Source organism: Styela clava, chromosome 5 (genome assembly GCF_964204865.1).
Source record: "Styela clava chromosome 5, kaStyClav1.hap1.2, whole genome shotgun sequence".
Taxonomy (NCBI): Eukaryota; Metazoa; Chordata; class Ascidiacea; order Stolidobranchia; family Styelidae; genus Styela; species Styela clava.
Window position 1 is genome coordinate 21,123,814 of NC_135254.1, and position 20,540 is coordinate 21,144,353.

General features: G+C 34.8%; 1 long non-coding RNA gene across 2 annotated transcripts; it reads left to right on the forward strand.

Annotated features, from left to right (window-relative positions):
• The first annotated feature begins 4,068 nt into the window (after positions 1 to 4,068).
• LOC144422934 (uncharacterized) lies at positions 4,069 to 19,533 on the forward strand. Of its 2 annotated transcripts, XR_013475456.1 has the most exons (7): positions 4,069 to 4,168; positions 4,968 to 5,029; positions 5,596 to 5,714; positions 12,482 to 12,521; positions 13,114 to 13,260; positions 15,236 to 15,345; positions 19,411 to 19,533. It is a non-coding gene; the product is annotated as an uncharacterized LOC144422934 (long non-coding RNA). The 2 variants fall into 2 exon arrangements; XR_013475455.1 differs by lacking the exon at positions 19,411 to 19,533 and having other exon boundaries at positions 15,236 to 16,915.
• Positions 19,534 to 20,540: the final 1,007 nt, after the last annotated feature.

Here is a 20,540-nt window from a genome sequence, read left to right on the forward strand (position 1 = left end):
TCGGAACAATATATCGGTCGAGCTCTAATCCTGAGGGAGTGTGACAATAAAGATTCATGCCTCCAGTCTCAACGTGAATCGAAATATCAAAGGATACGAGTCACAACTGTAGTTTGAAATTACCGGTACCTGTGGGTGGCGTTCGTTTAAAGAAGATATATAAAGCCTTCAGTTATTTTAAAGTTAATTCCCGAGAATTACCGATGTATTTTGCACATCTCGCGTTTAATGTCGCTTCAAATTATATTCTTTCGGGACAGATATTACTTGAAATCAAACCAGACACTGCGTGATGGTCAAGGAAATACATTTCCGCCGTGTTCTCATATGTCACCTTTCTTGCGACACTCATTTTATTAAGAATTGTTATATTGAGTAATTTAAAAACATGCTGCGTGAGCAAGCTTAGTGACATCGTCAAATACCAACCAAGTCAGTCCAAGTTGGATTTTGGGACCTACCTAAAAAAACTGGATTACGCGGCGTTAAGTCGGCTCCGCGTTTCGTCACTACTGTCACATGGCCGACGCGAGTGTTTTTACTAAAATAAAGGCACAAAGCGTTAGAAAAAGGGTTTAAATTGCGGGATCCCAACCCCATCTAAAAAAAACTCAAAAACTTTACTCCATTAGATACAAATATACGCTAAAATTGTTCTGTGAGCCGCACGGACTGTATCAGCATGACAGAGTTTGGACCACCCTGGTCTACCTTATCAAGAAACTCCCGACTTTGCTGACCAATATATCGTTGAAATGCGATGTGGAACCGCCACATAGTGTAAATAGTGCATTGGTCCAATTGTTGAAGTGAATAGAAATTTTTTCAAAATAAAAATGCAGCAACAAGGTGAATACTAGAAAGAAAAAACAACAACAATTTAAGAAGGCCCAATTCGTGTCCAATAAATAAGCTTCAGTGTTCATTTTTAGTAAAGAAGGTTAATATAATACTTGAAGACAAAAAATAAGCGGTGAACTCGCGGTTAATGGCGGTGAACCCGCGGTTAATAAATACCGATAAACTATATAAAATTCTGCTCTAAAATTTCTGTGGTGCCCCTCTTTGCTTGGTGCCCTAAGCACGTGCTTATATTGTTTAATGGTAATTGTAGAGGTGATGTCACATTCGAATCAATTAAAGTATTCCTGGCGCCAAGAAGATCTTCCGCTGTTGGATATATGATGTTGGTGTATACACTCCGATTCATCAAATACCTGAAAAATTTGAGACTATATTATAAATAGCGTTGTATTTCGAAAATAATTATCAAATTGAATATTGGTATGGACTAATCAAGGCGCCACGGTTCCAGTTTTGAGACCTTATTTTACACACTTTGGAGTTATTTCATTTTATATGATTATGGCATCATTTATTTTGTGCTGAAAAAGTACTATAGTTTTATTTTATTTAATGCGCTTGATGTTTCCTGAAGCGGTTACTTAACAAATAAGATCTCCGCCCGAGTTCCTAAACTTGCGATTGTATGCAAAGTAAAAGTTAATTTGTTTCCTGCACTTGTTACACTTCAAAAATTACCTTCAAATTTATTACAATCAACAGTCAGGATAAATGTTGAATAATCCGATGCAAACACGATCTTCGTGTTGCCATTTTCATAAGACTCAGCTGTGATACTAAACACATAAATTAAACAAATGTTTGTGTTACAAGTGGTCACAGTCGAAAGTAATTGTTTACTTACACTACTATACAAATATTGAGGGGATTAGATTATAAACAAAAGAGCTATGCTCAAATATATAGACAGGTTACGCTGAAATTCACTGTTGTACGGTACGTCAACTTACCAGCAGGCTTGACCACGGAACCCGTTCGTTGATCAAGTGATCGATATATGTTTGCGGAATCGCCACATGGTGGCAAATTCTGATGACGTCATAGCTCAAAATAAAAACGAATTTATAAAAAGCTCACAGGAATATTTGAAATTAATTAATTTGAAATTTATAGCCTTCTAGAAAAAAATTCCATCTTCAACTACTGAAAATTTCAAAGCAATTGGTCCAGTAATCAAAGAGAAACGCGACTTTTTAAGAACGTGTCAAAGAACAAGAACAGGAACAATAAGAACAACGACTATATTGCGGATACTGGCTGTAATCCAATCACAATGTTTGGTTGCATTAAAAAGTACTCCTATTATAGCGTTACAATCCCAGTGTAACGAAATGCCTTTACATATTATACATTATAGAAAATGTCTACATTACAAATGCAGAATGATTCCTCATGACAGCGAAATTACAGCACAATTATCCAAACAGTCGTGGGAAGAATATTTCCCTGACAAACCGTCATTTGCAACGTTTATTATGAAAACAACCAACAGCTTTTTTACCGACTTCTCTGTTGCAAAAGATGTCAATTTCAAGATTCCTCCCTTGATACATCGTTAACGATTTATGATACAACATGTTCACCTACAATACTTCAAACGTCATTTCCTGACCATATAAACGAAAACTTTCGAGACTATCTATGTACAAGTATTTACTGACGGTTCGAAAAATCCATTTGGCGTAAGTGCTGCCTATTATGTGCCTCAAGCGAAAGTAGAGAAAAACTGAACTTATATTATAAAAAGTATTAATATTCCGTGGCGAAAAAAGTTTGGGAAGCGCTGGCTTCGGGTAGGGATGGTGGGAGGAAGCCGCCAGCAATCCTCTGGTACTAAATTATCCCTTACTGGATTTGAACCTGCGAATCCCAGCGGGGTAATTTTAGTTTAGAAATCAAGCGTAGTCCTAAGGCTTAGCACGATGCGCCACTCATTGCGAACGTAGTCAACTGCAGTGCACTGGCTGACATAGATACTAAACACATTAATATACTTCTATACCCTTACGCTGGATGACGAAATCCCAGGATTGTTCTTTATGGCCGTACATACCTGTATCATGATCGCTTTTCACCAAGAGGTCTACTGTAGAGACAGACTCAAAGTGCTTCATACAGAACTAGAGTCTCCGCGAATTATCCGTTTACTCAAAATGACATTCATAAAATTTAAGAAGCAGCAAATACATCCGAGTTATTAAGTAGAGTAATTTCAAATCACTCATTAATATTAATCGGTAAGTAACAAATTGTTTTTGTCACGTCCTTATTGCTGGGCTCCGTAAATAACAGTCTACCTCTTCGCGAGCTTCATAACACCAAATATGTGAATCAGTCGTTGTCGTCGGTATGCACTTGTCTTGAGCAGTCAATTACCGTATTTACTTCACATAGAACCGTGATGTTATGTCTTTGCCGTTTGGTTTGGGCGGAGAAATTACTTTTAGAGTAGGCATCGAAACAACGTCACATTGTGACTCCACTTTTAAGGACATCGCCGGCACGTTATTGTATGAAAACATTCTTGGCTGCGAAAGTCAATGAGCTAAGATTTGTACGTCAATTTAGAGAATGCATTGATATAACGCTAAACACGCCGTTATTCTTTCATTGAGTGGAAGGAAGGTTACATTTTGATGACATCCACGTGCGCGTTTACTCGACAAACAAAACAGACAAATATAATGTAAATGCTGGATTCTTTGTACTAAGCTCCCGTCACTGATGTAAAAAATGCGAGATCTGAGATAAACGGTTCCATTACATTTGAACCCGTGTACATTTGAACCACGTACATCTGAACCCACGACAATTGCACCTGCGTACTATTGCACTTATGGAAGTTTTTTTGTTTTACGGATATTTGAACCCATACTAACCCTAACCCATGGGTTTTAGCACCCGCATATAAATTGAACCCGCGGATATACACATGGGTTCAAATGTACATGGTTCAAATGTACGGTCACCGAGATAAACACCCCCGAAAATACTATGAACTAGGTATTATGCAATCAGAAAATGTATGAAGCAAATCCCAACCGTCATCTTCATTCTGCAACTTTGAGATCACGCTTTAGAAGCGTGATCGGCTCGTAACGGCAACCTGGAGTAATTAAAGTAATCAGGTAAATTTATTTGATTACAACAATCAGTTAGCTTTTTTCGTCAAATATTTGTGCGCGGGAAGCCACAAGCGACATCGCAGTCACAAATGTTCGTCGTAGGATAAGGTTTGATTTTGGTAGGATGTATGGATAAGCTGACTGTTGGGTTATGACAGCGAGTTCAAAACAATATTCAGGTGAGCTAAATGTCTTTATACTTATTGTTTTCATTGCTATTCTATTGCTTTCATTTTTCTATTGTATAAGTGGTAAGTTAGAGGTTTTCGGGCCTATACGAATTGGAATTATTAACCTAATACAGAAGTCTAGATTGGTGGGTGATTCTCTTTTGCATCGAACTCACTAACATCGGGTTCCATCGTTTTCTCACAACTGGTCGAACTTAAAAGCTATATGGCAATGCATAGACTTATCATATTAGGAAACTTAAACGTAATATACTGATCTACGTCACTACGTAAGCTGCATTCAACAGGACAAGATTTACATGAATGTAATGCATAACTTTTAAAACGTTCGCAAATGTAGCGCAAAATCAATGGTTTATTAGAGATTCTCCGTAGCCTTTTCACTTTCCAATTTTATTGTGTATAGGGTGCTCCGATAGTATTCGTACCAAGATTTCGCACAACCTGAACACAGTATGTGAACCTTAGGGTTCAGGTTGTGGCGCCGTCTTGGTACGAATACTACCGGATCGCCGTGTATAGATTGGATCTTTGTACAAAGACCCTATCAACGTTCAAAATAAGAGAATTGATAATTATCCAGTTTAAGTTAGGAATGCAGATTGCGCTGGAAATTCAAATGTTTCAAATCATTCCTTACCCGAAATTGATAATTACTAATATCTCATTTTAAAACGTGGCGGGAGCTTTGTGCAAAAGATCCGATAGATTCAGTCCCGCTGTTCATTGAATATGCTAACTACAGTTCTGCGACAGTTTATTTATCAATATTTTAACTTTTTTTCAGATGCAAAACTATTAAAGGTTGGAGATTCAAAGTCACAAAGTAACGAACGAGGAATAATACAAGTAAATATCATTTAAACATTTTATTTGAATTTCGACGCCTATTTTATTCCTGTACACCACTGTTTTCGTTTAGAATGCTAAACAATTAGATGCAAGCGCACCGCGTCTCGGGTCTTGCGATCAAAGTCGGCATCGTTATGCCACTTATTTGATCGTGTGTTTTCCCTCGAAATTGAAAGTTTTATATTTTCACAAGTTCTAATAATTGTCTTTCGAACCAAAATTCCAAAAAAGTAAGACCCACGTTCACGTTTAAAATGCTAAATAGTTCGATGCAAGCCAACATTGTTACGCTGCTTATTTGATCCTGTGCATTCTATCGAAATTTAAGATTTAGATTCTGTACAATTTTTATTAATTGTGTTTTAAAGCAGAAGTCCGAAAGAGTACTATAAATATAGTAATATTTTATTGCAACTAACGTCTATTTTTTGCTTTGCATTGTCTCTGTCAAATAGCTTTGTCTGAATTAACTACCTAATGACATAGTTGGCTCAACGAAATTTAGTTTAATTCAAATTTAGAATTGGCTTGCACAAAATCATAACATATATATTGATTTTCAGCTTTTTAAAAGACTGCTTGAAAGTTGACAGGACAATTTATTATTGTACGAAAAGAAATTCGTCAAGTACCAGCTTTTCATCACTGAGTGAGAGGGAGGCCTAACAAGTCTGAAGAGCAAGTATGTAACCAAATCATTTGAAATCTTTTCAATTTAGATGTCTGTAGTATAAATAAATGATATATTGTATTTTTTCGGGAAATCTACATACAAATATTACTTTCAATATATTGAGTATGAGCTCAGTTTTGGTTTTTGTGTCAAATAACATTTTCTAAAAAATACAACCTCAAAATTTCATCATAACATGATTCGCACAACTACCGTTTTATTCTGGCTGTTGAGTCGGTCCAGTGAATAAGGCTAGGGCCATGTTTTAGAAATAAAAATTAAGCTTTTTTTCGTTCCCGCCCAATAGTCGAGGTACAAGAATGCATTAAATTGATCTTATTTTTGTCAGTTTGGGCACCAATGCGCGTTCATAATTGTTTATGGCAAAATCTGTTAAACCAAACCATGCTCATTTCGTAGAATCGCGGAATTAAATATTCTGTCCTACGAATTAACTGTAGCAATATCCGGTGAATAATGGCATAGTCAGTACAGCGCAGGGGCTAACTGCTGTGTTGTCCCATCTGCTGTCGTTTCGTTTAATCGTCCAAACCGAAAGGCGAATCACTATGTTGCAGTGTTCACTATTAGCGCACTTTTTTGCGAAAATTGCGAAGCACTTTCGCAACTTTTTTTAGGGACTGCGAAATAGCACTTTTTTCCGATTTTGAAGAGAAATAGCACTCTTTTCCGATTTTGAATGGAATAAAAATTCAAAGTTAACAAATATTTTCGAGTATTAAGTTGACAAATAAGTAACATACTAGTACTTTTGTAACTCAATTCTGCATATCATAACGATATTTACCGGAATTCTAACCTATGAGATGCAGACATAGGAGATAAAGCTTTCGCATTAACGGCAAAATTCTTGTTTATATTATGATTATTATACAAGCACACCGATTCCGCTTCTCCCGCAAAAACGCTCCGCGTCTTTGAAACCAGATGTTGGAATACTACCAGTGCCTTTCTTTGAACGAAAGTGGTCATGTGACTATCAATGATATCGTTGAATTCAAAATGACTATAAAAGTGTTAGTAAAGCGTTATTGTCACTTTGGATGTATTGTGACCAAAGTGCACGATTTTCAAATCAGACGAAACTTTTAGCAGCATGTCACAGATTTGCAAAATCACCAAATTCACAAAATACCATTAGGGGCCATTTTATTGTAATCACAATGTTGAAAGCACGTGGTATTTTGCGATATTTACACAACTATTTCTCATTGATATGCGAGTACGGGTGGGCAAAATTCAATATTTTATTGAATTGAATATTTTTAACGAGTACCGAATAACAAATATTTTTGGAACGTCGGTTGAAACATTAAAAAATCGGCAACAAAGCCTTTTTACTGGTTAATTCCGTTGTAATCGCTAATTGTTCTTGTCACCGATCGTTTTGGCGGCGATATCCAGGTTTTGTTAATCTATATTCCCGCCCTCTTTTTTTTACAAATATGAATTCTTGCGGGTCGGCGGACATCGAAGTTTTATATTTCGGGTTTACCCGTTTGTTCACATCGGCAACAGCTGTTGAAGACATTGAGGACTCAAATTAACATTTGCGTTGGCTTTAATATTACCTATCAAGATTTGTAAATTCACAGTCCCAATTTTATGCGAATGGTAATATTATTGTCGATACCGTGATGCTGATATTTATTAAGACGATAATTAACTTTCTCATGTTTTTCTATGGTGATAAACTTCGCAAATCTGAAATTGTGCCAATCCTGAATGTTGATTTAAAATAGTGATTGAATAATTCGGCAATAAAGGCATTTCTGCGTGGTCATAGGACGAGATAACGTTAATGAACAGCACTTCTTTTACAGGATATTTTACGTATGCGACTTAATGCTAAAAAGATTGGACTCGAGTGCTTTTTTTTTCGAGTGCTCGAGTGCCTAATAGAGGTCAGGCGCTAATTGTAACTAATTCCCTCAAGTTTCAACATGTTTTCAACAAAACAATACCCCGGCGATGATTATGGCTAAAATGTTACCGAGCAATTCACAATTTTATTTATGGAATTTGAAAATTCACCAGTTTCTTGACGATATTAATAATGTCACGCCCTAATTATTAGTGCAAAAAATACTCCCCTTCTTCCGCGGCGGTTTGACGGGTTCTTTGTTCCAATCTTCAGAAATTTCTGACACGGGGAGGGATATAGAATACTGAATCCGTAGGGTTGAATCCCTGTCGACTTACTGGTGATTTTCCGTTTTGGAATGCGTGGAACATTCTCTATTCTAAATTAAATGACGTTTCGCGGGCTAGAGTTCTCCCCGAAAATGATGTGTACCAGACGTTAGTTAGACTTAGATAAAACATTAGATTAATATATTTCATGACGCCCCGTTTTCGAAAATACAAAATTATATCGCAAAAAAATGCGTTTCAATACATTTGGAATGAAACATTATTTACGGTTAATTCAGATCATATTTTACTCTTCATGACACCCGGTATCCGAAAATACAGTTGTATTGCGAAAAATGTGTTTTGTTACATTTAAAATAAAACATTTTTGCGATTAATTTAGATCATATTTTATTTTTCACATTTAAAATAAAACATTTTTGCGATTAATTTAGATCATATTTTATTTTTCAGGACACCCGTTTTCGAAAATACAAGGTTATCACAAAAAAATGCGTTTTGTTACATTTATTTTGCATTCCCAACAAAATACATATTTTCCCTAATTAAAGTCGTCGATGAATCTGTTCCTGTCGGTCAAGCTTGACACACGTTTGGACGAGTGTGGGGCGGTTTTTTGGTCGACGATAAATTAAAAAGTTGCCACACGTTATTTGTATAACGATAATAACTGAAAAATTAGATTTTATAATAGAAGTGAATTTGTCTCAAGATGGTATTTTACGATTCTTGCCCACAGAAAATAAACACGCTGACAGGCTTGGTTATAATTGATATTCGTTTAATTTATTTAACACTATTAATAAACGCGCCACACCAAGTGCGGTCATATAAATTGCAGTCGCATCGGTATGGACTGTATGTTTTTGGCGCTCTCACATTAATTATAATTTTCAACAAAACAATACCCCGACGGTCATTGAAGCTGAATTCGTTACCGAGTAATTCACAATTTTATTTACGGAATTTGCAATTTCAAAATCTCACTTGACGATTTTGATGATGTCATGCCCTAATTATTACTGCTTAAATGCCCCAAAATACAACAAATGTAATCATTTTCGACGATAACAGGCGCAACAAAACGAAATTCGCGATTGTTGCGACTCCCTCTTGTTTACAATTCTAACATCCCGCCGGCCATGTATGGTCGAATAAAATGTTCACATATTCGAAACATGACTTGGCCAAGGATGGAAGGGATCACTAAAGAGCTAATAGAAAGTACATACGCGAGGGTATGATATTAATATCGAGAATATTTGTGAGCATATCACAGGACGGAAATATTTTGCACCCGGCTGTTTGATGGCAGAACAACGATACGCTAAAGTTAATTGGTCGAATACAGGGAAGTATTTATTTATCATCTCACTTGCGAACATCGAGGTTTGGGCGGAATTGTACGATCATGTTGTCTTTCTTAAATAATAACTTTTTCAATAAATGTTCATTTTACTTTTGCGTCTTTATTATATGTCGGGTTTTCATTAATTTTAAATTCGAAATTGTCTGAAATACTCCAACAGGTGTATAAGTACAATAATAATAGTACTTACCAGGGAAGTTAAATACACACGATATGTTAAGGGCGTCGTAACTCCCGTTTTTTAATTTGATTGTTTTACATTCTGCTTAAAAAACAACGTGGTTTTGCAGTCATCTAACGTAACTCTCGCGACCAAATCTTTTTTGTTTTGTATGGCATGGTCTTGGCGACGAATTTATTGCCGACTGAGTTTTAATTGCGTTTTAGGATAAGTTATTTTCTGTTTGTTGGTTTCTAAACTTTACAAATGTGGGTAGCAATTACTATTAATGTGAGATTTGTGCATATGAACGATTGAATATCGCGACTGGATTTCCGATATCTGAGAATGCGTATATCAGCGTTCATGTGGTCGAATAAAAATTATTTATCAAATGGATTGGTATTTCGAGACACTCTCAAAATTATTTGGGATCCACTATCATATCATTCGTTTATTTTTTATATTCATGTTTTTTTCAAGAATCACCCTCGTTATATTTCGTGTACCTTCGCAAAAGAAAACTCTTTGGTGCCATCGTTCCTATTAGTGTAATTGAAATGTATGGAAACCTCGCAAGTGCCGTTGTGATGCGAATATTTGATACTAGGTCAGCAGCATTACAAAGAGTGCTATTTATGAATGCTGAAAGTACATGACATTACTAAACATTTTGCCGATATATGATGTTTTCTGCCTGATTTAAACTAACTCGCACGCAAACCAAGGCATGTCGACATTTAAAAATTACTTGTCTTTGGGTAAGCTCTGAAATAGTATAATATAAATGTAAATGAGAAAGTAGGTCACGCTAGCTCACGAAAGGGGAGGATTTTCAAAGTGGTCTTGTGTAATATTTCGGAGAAAAAAGTTTAAAAGGAAAGTAGGTCAACCAATCTCCTAAAACAGGGGAGTATCCTGTGTAATATTTCGGAGGGAACGTAGGTTAACCTATCTTTTAAAACAGCGGGTGGCGACTTTCAAAGTGGTTCAAAATCACAAATTAATAATTGTCAGATTAGGTTTAGGGATAAATCGAAAAGTTGAATTTCCAGCGCACCTAACCCTAATTAGTTGATTGCTATTTATATTTTTTTGGGGGGGGGGGGGGGGGAATTATTTTGCACGGGATTTGTACAAATGATCCACCCTGTAACTAATATGGTCCTACGTGTATCAATCGTTGTCTGTTAGATGGAAGGAGTAACAAATGTGAAAGCCTTTGCTGTTCACGCGAGTAAGCAACTGACACCGTGATACATTGCATGAAAGTTTTGTCCGCGGCAGGTGTTAGCAGATGTCTTTTCGTTGCCCATGAATTCGCTTGTTTTAATTAAACGTGAATTCGCTTAAAGGGAACTCCCTTAACGGAAAGGCTTCTCTTTAATTCATAATATTAACCGGAGGAGCGCTTTTTCGAGTATCTATGCCGTGTTAAATGGGTAATATGAAAGGCTAGAGCACCTAACTTGTTAAAATCGGCAAAAGCACTTTCGCACTTTTTTTTTCGACTGCGAAGCACTTTCGCACTCATAATTTGCTTAGAGTTAACACTGCTATGTTGTAATGTCAGTCTATTTAAAGGTTATTAGGCCAGCATAAATAAAAGGCGTTTCACCGCAATAGGGTGTCACGTTGTGATTACGACAAACAGTGAAATTTTTTCATAGTGATACTTTTAGTTCAGCAGTGTATATCTGCAGAGATACTGGAAGAATTTGATCTATGTTTCGTTAAAATTAAGTGCAATTCGGTTAAAACACGACCCCAACTTAATAACCATGCGAATATTAAAACTTATTTTTTAACGTGTTCTTTATTATAGGGTGCCTATATATACTAATATGTCTGACATGTTTGGAAACGTAGTCCTGGCCTTTTTCATTAATCTGATGAGCGTTTTTGCCACAAAGGGTATTTGACACTAACTACCATACTATATAAAGTAATCAGGCTAATTTTTTAAATGTAACTGTAGCTCATTGTGACCTGTACGTGGTAGTTCACAGTTGATATTCATGCCAATGATGTTCCCAACTAGTTCAAACTGGAGTCGCCCAAAATTTCCAATAATGATATTATAAGATTGAGTCATACTATGTGAATTAAGATAGCCGTTAATCTTACACCTTAAAGAACTCGTGTTTCAACTAAAATTTCCAAAAACGATACTGTATAAATTATATTCAACCAAGTGTAAACTCTTTTTTGATTCCTATCCCCTTGCCAAAAGTCCTAGGTTATCATACCATCCATGTTCATACCTATTTAAAAATAGAGACATAGAAATATGCGTCATATTTTCCTTATTGTTATTGCGGGTCACGCCATGTTATGCCTAATCATGTGTGTTAAGAATAGCTTAATTAATGTAAACTCTTCTATATAATTTCTACTGAATGGTCTCTTTCATATACGGCATTCACCGTCAATATAAGATATAGTAGTTTCAAAACTCTAGAATTCTTACATTTTAAATTAGATATTAGGAACTTGGGTGTCGCTGCTCGGTAGCCAGTTTGGTTCCCCGCGACGTCCCTCCCTTCCCCAGTAAAACGGTGTAAATTTTCTTCGTGTCGTATTTTATGGTTGTGATACTTCTTACTGGTTGAAAAAATAAACTTGACTTGACTTGATTTATCGTGTATCTTACCCCCTTTGGTACTAGTTAACCATGACATTCGTGTTCACATGTGTTTCGAACTAAAATCGCATTAAGTTTCCAATAACGATATTATATTAGTGAGTAGAATCAAGTGCATCAATATGCATCAATATAACCGGGAATCGTACACCCTTTAGTACTGGTTAACAATGGGATTTGTGTCCCAAACTAAAATTTCGAAGGTTACTATATATATACATGAGATCCCACCAATTGTAAATCTACTATAGTCAGCCTATATCCATATTGCTAGTAGCCTTATGTTCATAAGTGTTTGAATCTGGGAATATATTCCTTATTTCTCTATCGTTTATTCCCTAGTTATGATCTGTCATGTTCTCATATTTATATATATTTAATGTCTAAAATATCTTTGGCTGAAGTTATTTATAAATGTATATTTTCAGGTCTCTGGGATGGGAAGGAAAGACTATAGAGAACTTGAAGGTAAAATATAACACACTAATAAATAATTCACTAGTTAAAATTTAGATAATGAGATACAACCTAGCACACTGACAGATCATTCCGAATAAGTAATATTTATAATATTGAAAATCTGCAAATAATACAGAATGAATTTAAATGAATATCAGCACAAGGTGTCGTCCTTGCATCTTTAGAATAAGCATAGCTTATCACAAGAGCGTGGACAATTTTTTGAGGGGCGTAAAGGTAATTCGAAACAGAAATATTTGTTAAATTTTATCTTTTCCGCCTTATTCTTTATATTTACATTTCTTAATAGCCGTATTTCAATGAATAAAAATATAATTTATATGATGTGTTGCAATATTATACACTGACAAATCATTCCAAAATAATGTTAGTAAATAAGGGGGAAATTTGAATAATTTGTCAATGAACTGAAAATTAATATTTTTATTTTAGGTATCCAAACCATTCCAAAGTATAAGCATAGCTTCTCTGTGCTCCTGTTAAATTAAATTTTCCGTAACTTATAAATCTAAAACTTAATAATGACTTAGTTCGAACAACATATTTATTCAAATCAATATTATACAAAATTTACTTACAGTTCATTATCTCGCATAAAGTTCAGCTTTCTGAAACTCTTCTTGAAAGCGGAAAAGACAGTTTATCATTATACATCAAAAGACATGCGGAGCTATTTGTCCGATTATGCATCACTGAGAGAGGTGGATGCATCGAGTCTAAAGAGCAAGTATGTTATTAAAATCTTCTGAATCTTTCCAATCTACATTCATCACAAACAAGTTAATATTATAAAAATCGGTGAAGAAATAAATGATGAAGAGGTGAATCCGCAACCCAATTTCTTGATTGCGGCATTATAAAATATTAAAATTAAAATATAAAACGGAAGATATCACCATAAGTTTTGTTTTAGCAGTCTCGCAGCAGATTGGAAACGCTTTTTAGACATTGTAAATCACAAAATTTGGTGTTATGTTAGGATTTCTTTAAAATATATACCATAATAGTAACTGAAATTGAAACACAGTAAATTGTTCACGCGATGTACCGTTTGTCTATTTTGAAACTAACTACTACCTATTGAGCCGCATACGACTTTTTCTCGGTATGTGACGATATATAAAATAATTAATGCAAAATATATTGATCGATTTTTTTGCAATAATTTAAATTACAATCGTTCGTATTTTTCCATATCTTGGGATATTTCAAACGGTGAAACCTTAAAAAGCCTGCAGCGGGGCGGATTCAGTGTTGTTACACTTGGTTTCATTGTTCTTCATTTCAAGTCAGCTGATTGACGCGGTAATTTTGAGTTGTAATGATTTTATATTGTCGTAAGACGTAAGTCGTCGCAACTGCAGGTTTCATTGAACACAATCAAGCCAATAAATACCGCATTTTAAATATTGCCGCATCTAGGGGCGCAGCCAGGATTTTCCAATGGGGGTTACGATGAAACTAAAAGAGTGCGCCAAAAGTGCAATTCACGACGACGTAATGCGTTTAATAAACTAAAATGTATGGTCGTTCACAGCGAAATTCTACAGTTACGTTGTAGCCCGTCTCTCTTTGCGTGATGGTGTTGGTGAATATTTTACAAGTCGTATTTCAAACGACGACTATTAATCCGTAGTTAGCGGGTACCCGCATTTAGAAATGAAACATAAAAAATTCGAGAAAATTAATTTCAGAGAGAACTAAATCTCGCAGATGTCAGTAGTGTCATAATGGTTTATATTTACAAAAATACGCTCGCATGTAGCGCCGATCAAATGCATGAAATGTGAAACTATTACTTGGAATTTATTGTTATGAAGTTGAACTTTTTTTCCATTCAATGATTATTTACTTGCGCCGTGATCAGTGGCGAGCAAAATCGTATTTTTTAATCGAGTTAATCAAATATTTTTAACGGACACCGAATAATCAGTATTGTCATTTTGAACGACATCAATTGGGATGTCGGCCGCCGAAACCACCGCCGTGACAATATTTTTTTTTTTTTCGGATTTTACTAGAACAGTGCGTCGTTTTAATTTCATAATTTTGTCGTAATCGAAGGCTTCAGTGAATTATTAGTCACTGCGATCGTTTTGGCGGCCGACATTCCTATTAATGTTGTTAGACTATATTAAAGCACTTTTTTTTTATTCACTAGTAAATATTAATTATCACGCGGATATCGTAATTTTTATATTTCGGACATGATTGTGAGTTCACATCGGCAAAGAGGGACAACAAGTGCATTCACAACACAAATTAATTTTATTATGATTTCTATCTTCTGTGTAGGATTTCTATCACAGTTTGTAAATTACGGTCCCAATTTTAGGCGAACAATACCATCATTACTGACCCCGGGGTGCGATATTTTTGAAGCGGATAGTTGGACATTTCTATGCGTTTAATTTTAGATCGTGTCGGTGTTACTTTCGTGTTAAATAATATTTAAAGAACTTCGCAAATTGGTAATCACCACAATACTTACTGTTGAACGTAACTCAACTTTGTTAAAACACTTTTTTATTGAGACTAAACCACATGAATATATCGGCAATAATGGCATTTCTACGTGGTCAAAATAATATTGTTTATGTATTTTTAATATAAGCTTACCTTTGATTTACCTCTGTTAATAAGCATTTTTTTCTGATTTGTAACTCCAAAACTTGATAATGAAACTATATATTTATTTTCAGTTTTCTAAATCACTGCTTGAAAGAGTCATTGCATCAAACGGACATTGTTATTAGTCTGGTGCCTCACGGAGTGAGATAGAAGCCTATATAGTGTAAAGAGTAAAGAGCAAGTATGAAATCTTATAAATCTTTCAATTCATATTTTGTCAGATATAAACTGATATATCATGTTAAATCCCGCTAGTCAGGAAGAACTGCAAATATTTGAATTATCCTCACAAGATGTCCATAATATTCCGCCCAATTTTATTAATATAATTTCGTAAAGTCATATAATGCAATGGTTTCCATCCGCTAGTTCACGGAAGGTGTGCAGTTTTTAGCTGGTATGCAATAAATGTTTCTGCTTTGTTAATTTTGTATGCACAATTCCCGAAAACTGGTCCTTTTCGGGCGTTCTCCCATCGTTTGACAAGTATCGAAGTATGCGGCAGTTTGCCAGCAATGGGGTTATAATACTGGTAATGGGACAATTTGCCGCTGCATTAATACAATTGGTCGGGCCTCATTTTATAGTATTTATTGTATTCGTACTTTATGGGTTTATTTCACTGCCATAGCGTTTTGTTAGTTTTTCAATAGTCTAGAAGAGTAGTTTTTAACCAGGGTACAATCGACTTTTTGTTTTTTGTTGGGGTAACAGGGGTTCGACAAGGTTCCTTTAAATTAAAACAGCTTTCTATTATGGGAATTTCTATCACATCGTCTACTAATTATGCAAATATAACTACAGTTCATCTCAGATATTTAAACTTACACGTACAACAACTTATAAATTAGCGTTGCTGTTTGTATAGCGTTGCGCAGTTGTAAGTTTGTAAGTTTTAGTGAACCCGTCATCTCCACGGATGTCGCGCGCTTTAGTGTTTGTGCTTATATGATAGTGCCCTTTGATGCTTTCTGCTTATGACTTTGAAACATCTTCGATTGCTGTGTCAAACCAAGGATTTTCAACCTGAATCTTTTCATTTTCTATAATCTTGCACGAAATTATGCTTCCCCTTTATAAAGTCTTGATTGGGTTCCTAATTTTAACCATCTGGTACAATGGGGTTTGGCGGGAGCTTTCAGTATAGCGCAGGGGTTCGACAGGCTCGTTAGGGTTTAGAATTTGGAAAATCTACGGTGTATTATTTTATTTGATGTTGCCATATCGCTAGAGCAGACAGGTACGAGTAGATTTGTTTAAATATATATCCAATTCATATAATTTATCAAATTACATTTTCGGTTATTCATAAACCCAAAACTTGACATAGTTCATATAGTTGACATAATGTCAAACTCGAAAAATTATTGGTACATTTAAATTTTAACCCCCAAGCCGAAATTAGATCGAAATAATTAAATATTTTTTTGAAATCAATCATTTTTTGTAAAATTTATCATCTTCGAATACAACATTGTGCCACTGCAAGTTTTTTTTGCATTAAGTTTTTGGACTCGTCAGTGTACATAACGATCGTTTCAATATTATGTTGTTGTTCTTGTTAGTATTTTTCTCTTTCGTCATGATGAAATGCTTTTCTTTTCGAATACTGGACCAATTGCTTTGAAATTTTCAGTGGTTAAAGATTGATTTTTTTGCCAGAAGGCTATTACGTTTACTTATTTCAAAAATTTCTGTGGACCTCAATGATTCGCGTTTTTTATGTGTCAGAATAAAAAATAGCGACACCTTGTGACGTGTCCATATATTTGAGCACAGCTCTCTTGTTTATATTAGTCCTCGATTTAATGGATATTCAAATATTTCCCCGCTAGATCGGAAAAGTTTGGAATAATTCAATATTTTTGAAAAAACTTATAGTGCAATATACCAATTATCTAAGTATATTACCACAGCTGTGAATGTTTCTTTGAAAAATGAGAGATTTGATTTGAAATTAATGCTTCCATTGAATTGAATTTAAATCCGTCGTTAACTTAAAGCTTTAAAATAACAAGTTAGTGGTTGTCCAGCTTGGGTTAGGTTTCGGGTTGGGAGAAATTAAAAAAATTGAAATCTGCATTCGGGGGTGTTTTTTGAAATAAATGCTTTCGTTGAATTGAATTTAATTCTGTTCTTAACCCAGATTTGTGTTTGGTTATTTTTATTTAAATACAAAAAATTCTGATAAACAATAATTTATTTCTAAGTCATTGTCGCGTGAATGTCTTAGCCGTACAAAAATACATTTTTGAATGCTAAATGAGGTGCATTGTTTTTTACTTTGAGTAAAACAGTAAAGATGCAAAGTAAGAATGTTAAGCTAAATAGTGGGGAAATGAAAGAAAACGTATTAACTAAAAAGCGCTGGATGCTTCTACGAATTTAAAAAAGAAATGAAATGATCACTTCTAATTCTCCGATGAAGCGTAATAAATTGGTAGATTCGAAAGCACGCAACAAGAGGACTTTTTATTAAATTTTCAGAATTTGCTGATTTTGTCGCAACGACACTGATCAGTTTGTTCTTCATTAGGGATTGCGAATACTTCAGTATAGTTCTGTTTTATTAGCTGATTTGTTATTTATCCGACGCTGACACTGAATATTCATAGTTTCTAATATATGTATTGAAATAGTTTATTTTTGAACCAAAAGTGAAATGTTTTAAGCAAGCTGACAAGCTAGAAAAATCTTAGTTACACCGCACGCAATGCAGGTCATATTTATTAATCCCTCGTTCAATCGTATGTTTTTCTTTTTTTAGCTGATCCTCTGCTAATAAGTGCTAATACAATACAATGCAGCAATAATCGGGAAAGTCGTTCAGGTTCATTCGTGGGCCGTTTTCCGGAGTTCCTATCATTTCAAATTTTTCATTTTGTCAATGCTAGTTTTTTATTTCACATTTTGTTTTGTCTCTGTACAACACATTTCATATAGTTTATGATTGTTATCAAATTGCTGTGTAGTTCTTTGCGTTTCATACTTTTTAATCTCTTTTTGTTGTCAAGACTTTATGATAGTTTTTGATTTTACAGTTTTTTGCTCTTGGTTTAAAAAAGACCATAATATTATAGTGTGAATTTTTACACGCATTTTCTACTTTAGTCTCTCTCTTATCGTTTGCGCTCCTTGTTCCCCCTAATAATAGGTCATCTATAAACTTGTTTTGGTATCATGATGCCATGAAAAGATAATATCATTTGAACTTACGGGTTATGTTCTGATAGTCGCGCTTTTCTACTGTAACTTGGTTCTAACTTTATTGCTCGATTCAAATTAGAATGATTTTAAGTCGAATCACGTCCAAATATTAACTGAGGACAGCTAAACTAACCCAATATGATATGTTCATTTTGCAATAATATTTTTTGCCTTGAATAGTAATTTTTTAACAAATGTTCATATTGCTATCGTGTATTATTTACTTGTTTTATTTTATCATTAATTGCGGTATATTGACTTTTCACTTATTTCAATTTCGGTTTGGAATGATTAAAATGAGTGTTTTACCTTCTGCTTAAAACAAACATCAATGTCGTTATACAGTCAGTGCTGGTCAAAACTAATTTAAAAATCTTTCGGTAAAAGGTATCGGGTATCGGTAATATCGGCAATTTTTTGGTATCGGCATTCGTATCGATATCGGCTAAATGTAGACTGATATTTTCAAGATAATTAACTTTTTATCTATTCCATAATGTTTTAAAAAGTAGGTTGAAATACTGACATGAAAATTATTTTTTGCTTGGAGTGATCGTGTTCGCGGTATTAGCCTCGTTAGGTAGGAGCATTTTTTAAATTGACATTTTTAACATTGCATGGAAATTATGAAGAAATATATCGAATGGTAATTTTTCGATGTGTAAAATTCAAAATACGACGTTATAATGGCTTAAATTCTAAGCACGCAACTCGATGTATCAGTTAGACAGAATGAGTGAACATTTACTTATTTTACCACTCAAAGTAGCCAAACCCGAATAGATAATGATATAGTTCGAACAACTATATCTCTTCTCTGTATTTCTGTCTTGTGAATTAAATAACTTGATAATGTCTTAGGTCAACGAAATTTAGTTCCACCTAAAGTAAGATGGACTCGGTATGCACATAATATGGCATTGAATTGATATTTTTATGTATTTTTAATATAAGATTAGCTTCGCTTTACATCTGTCAAACAGCATTTTTTGTGATTTATGACTCCAAAACTTGCTAATGAAACTATATTTATTTTCAGTTTTCTAAAACACTGCTTGAAAAAGTCATTGCATCAAACGGAATCGACAGTGTTAACAGTATGGTGCATCACAGAGTTAGATGAAAGCCTATTTAGTCCAGAGAGTAAAGAGCAAGTATGTAATCTTATAAATCTTTCAATTCATATTTTGTCCGGTATAAACTGATATATGATGTTAAATCCCGCTAGTCATGAAGAGCTGCAAATATGTGAATTATTCTCACAAGATGTCCAAAATATTTCGACCTATTTTATTTTATAATTTCGTAGAGTCATGTAATGCAATGGTGTCCACCCTCTAGTTCACGGGCGGGCGAGTGTGCAGTTTTTAGCTGGTATGCGATAAATTTTGCTAATTTGGTAATTTCGTATACATAGCTCCCGAAAAGACGCGGGTTATATTCCCTTTTGGGCGTTCTCCCATCGAAGTATCGAAGTATGCGCCAGTCGCCAACAATGGGGTTATAATACAGGCAATGAGGGCATTTGCGGCTGCATTAATACAATTGGTTGGGCCTCATTTTATAGTATTTATTGTATTCGTACTTTATGGGTTTATTTCGTTGTCGTAGCGTTTTGTTAGTTTTTCAATAGGCTAAAACAGTAGTTTTTAACCAGGGTTAAATCGAATTTTTGGTGTTCGTTGGTGTTGTTCCAGGGATTCGACGAGGTTCCTTTAAATTAAAACAGTTTTATATTATGGGACTTTTCTGTCACATCGTCTACTAATTATGAAAATTTAACTACAGTTCATCTCAGATATTCAAACTTACACTTTCAACAACTAATAAATTAGCGTTGCTGTTTGTATAGTGTTACGCAGTTGTAAGTTTTAGTGAACCCGTCATCTCCACGGATGTCGCGCGCTCTGGTGTTTGTGCTTATATGATAGTGCCTTTAGATGCTTTCTGATTATGACTTTGAAACATCTTGGGTTGTTATGACAAGCCAAGGATTTTCAACCTGAATCTTTTAATTTTCTATAACCTTGCACGAAATTATGCTCCCTTTTATAAAGTCGGGAATTGGGCTCCTAATTACAACCATTTGGTACAATGGGGGTTGGCGGTAGCTTTCAGTATAGCGCAGGGGTTCAACAGGCTTGGAATGGTTAGGGTTTAGAATTTGGA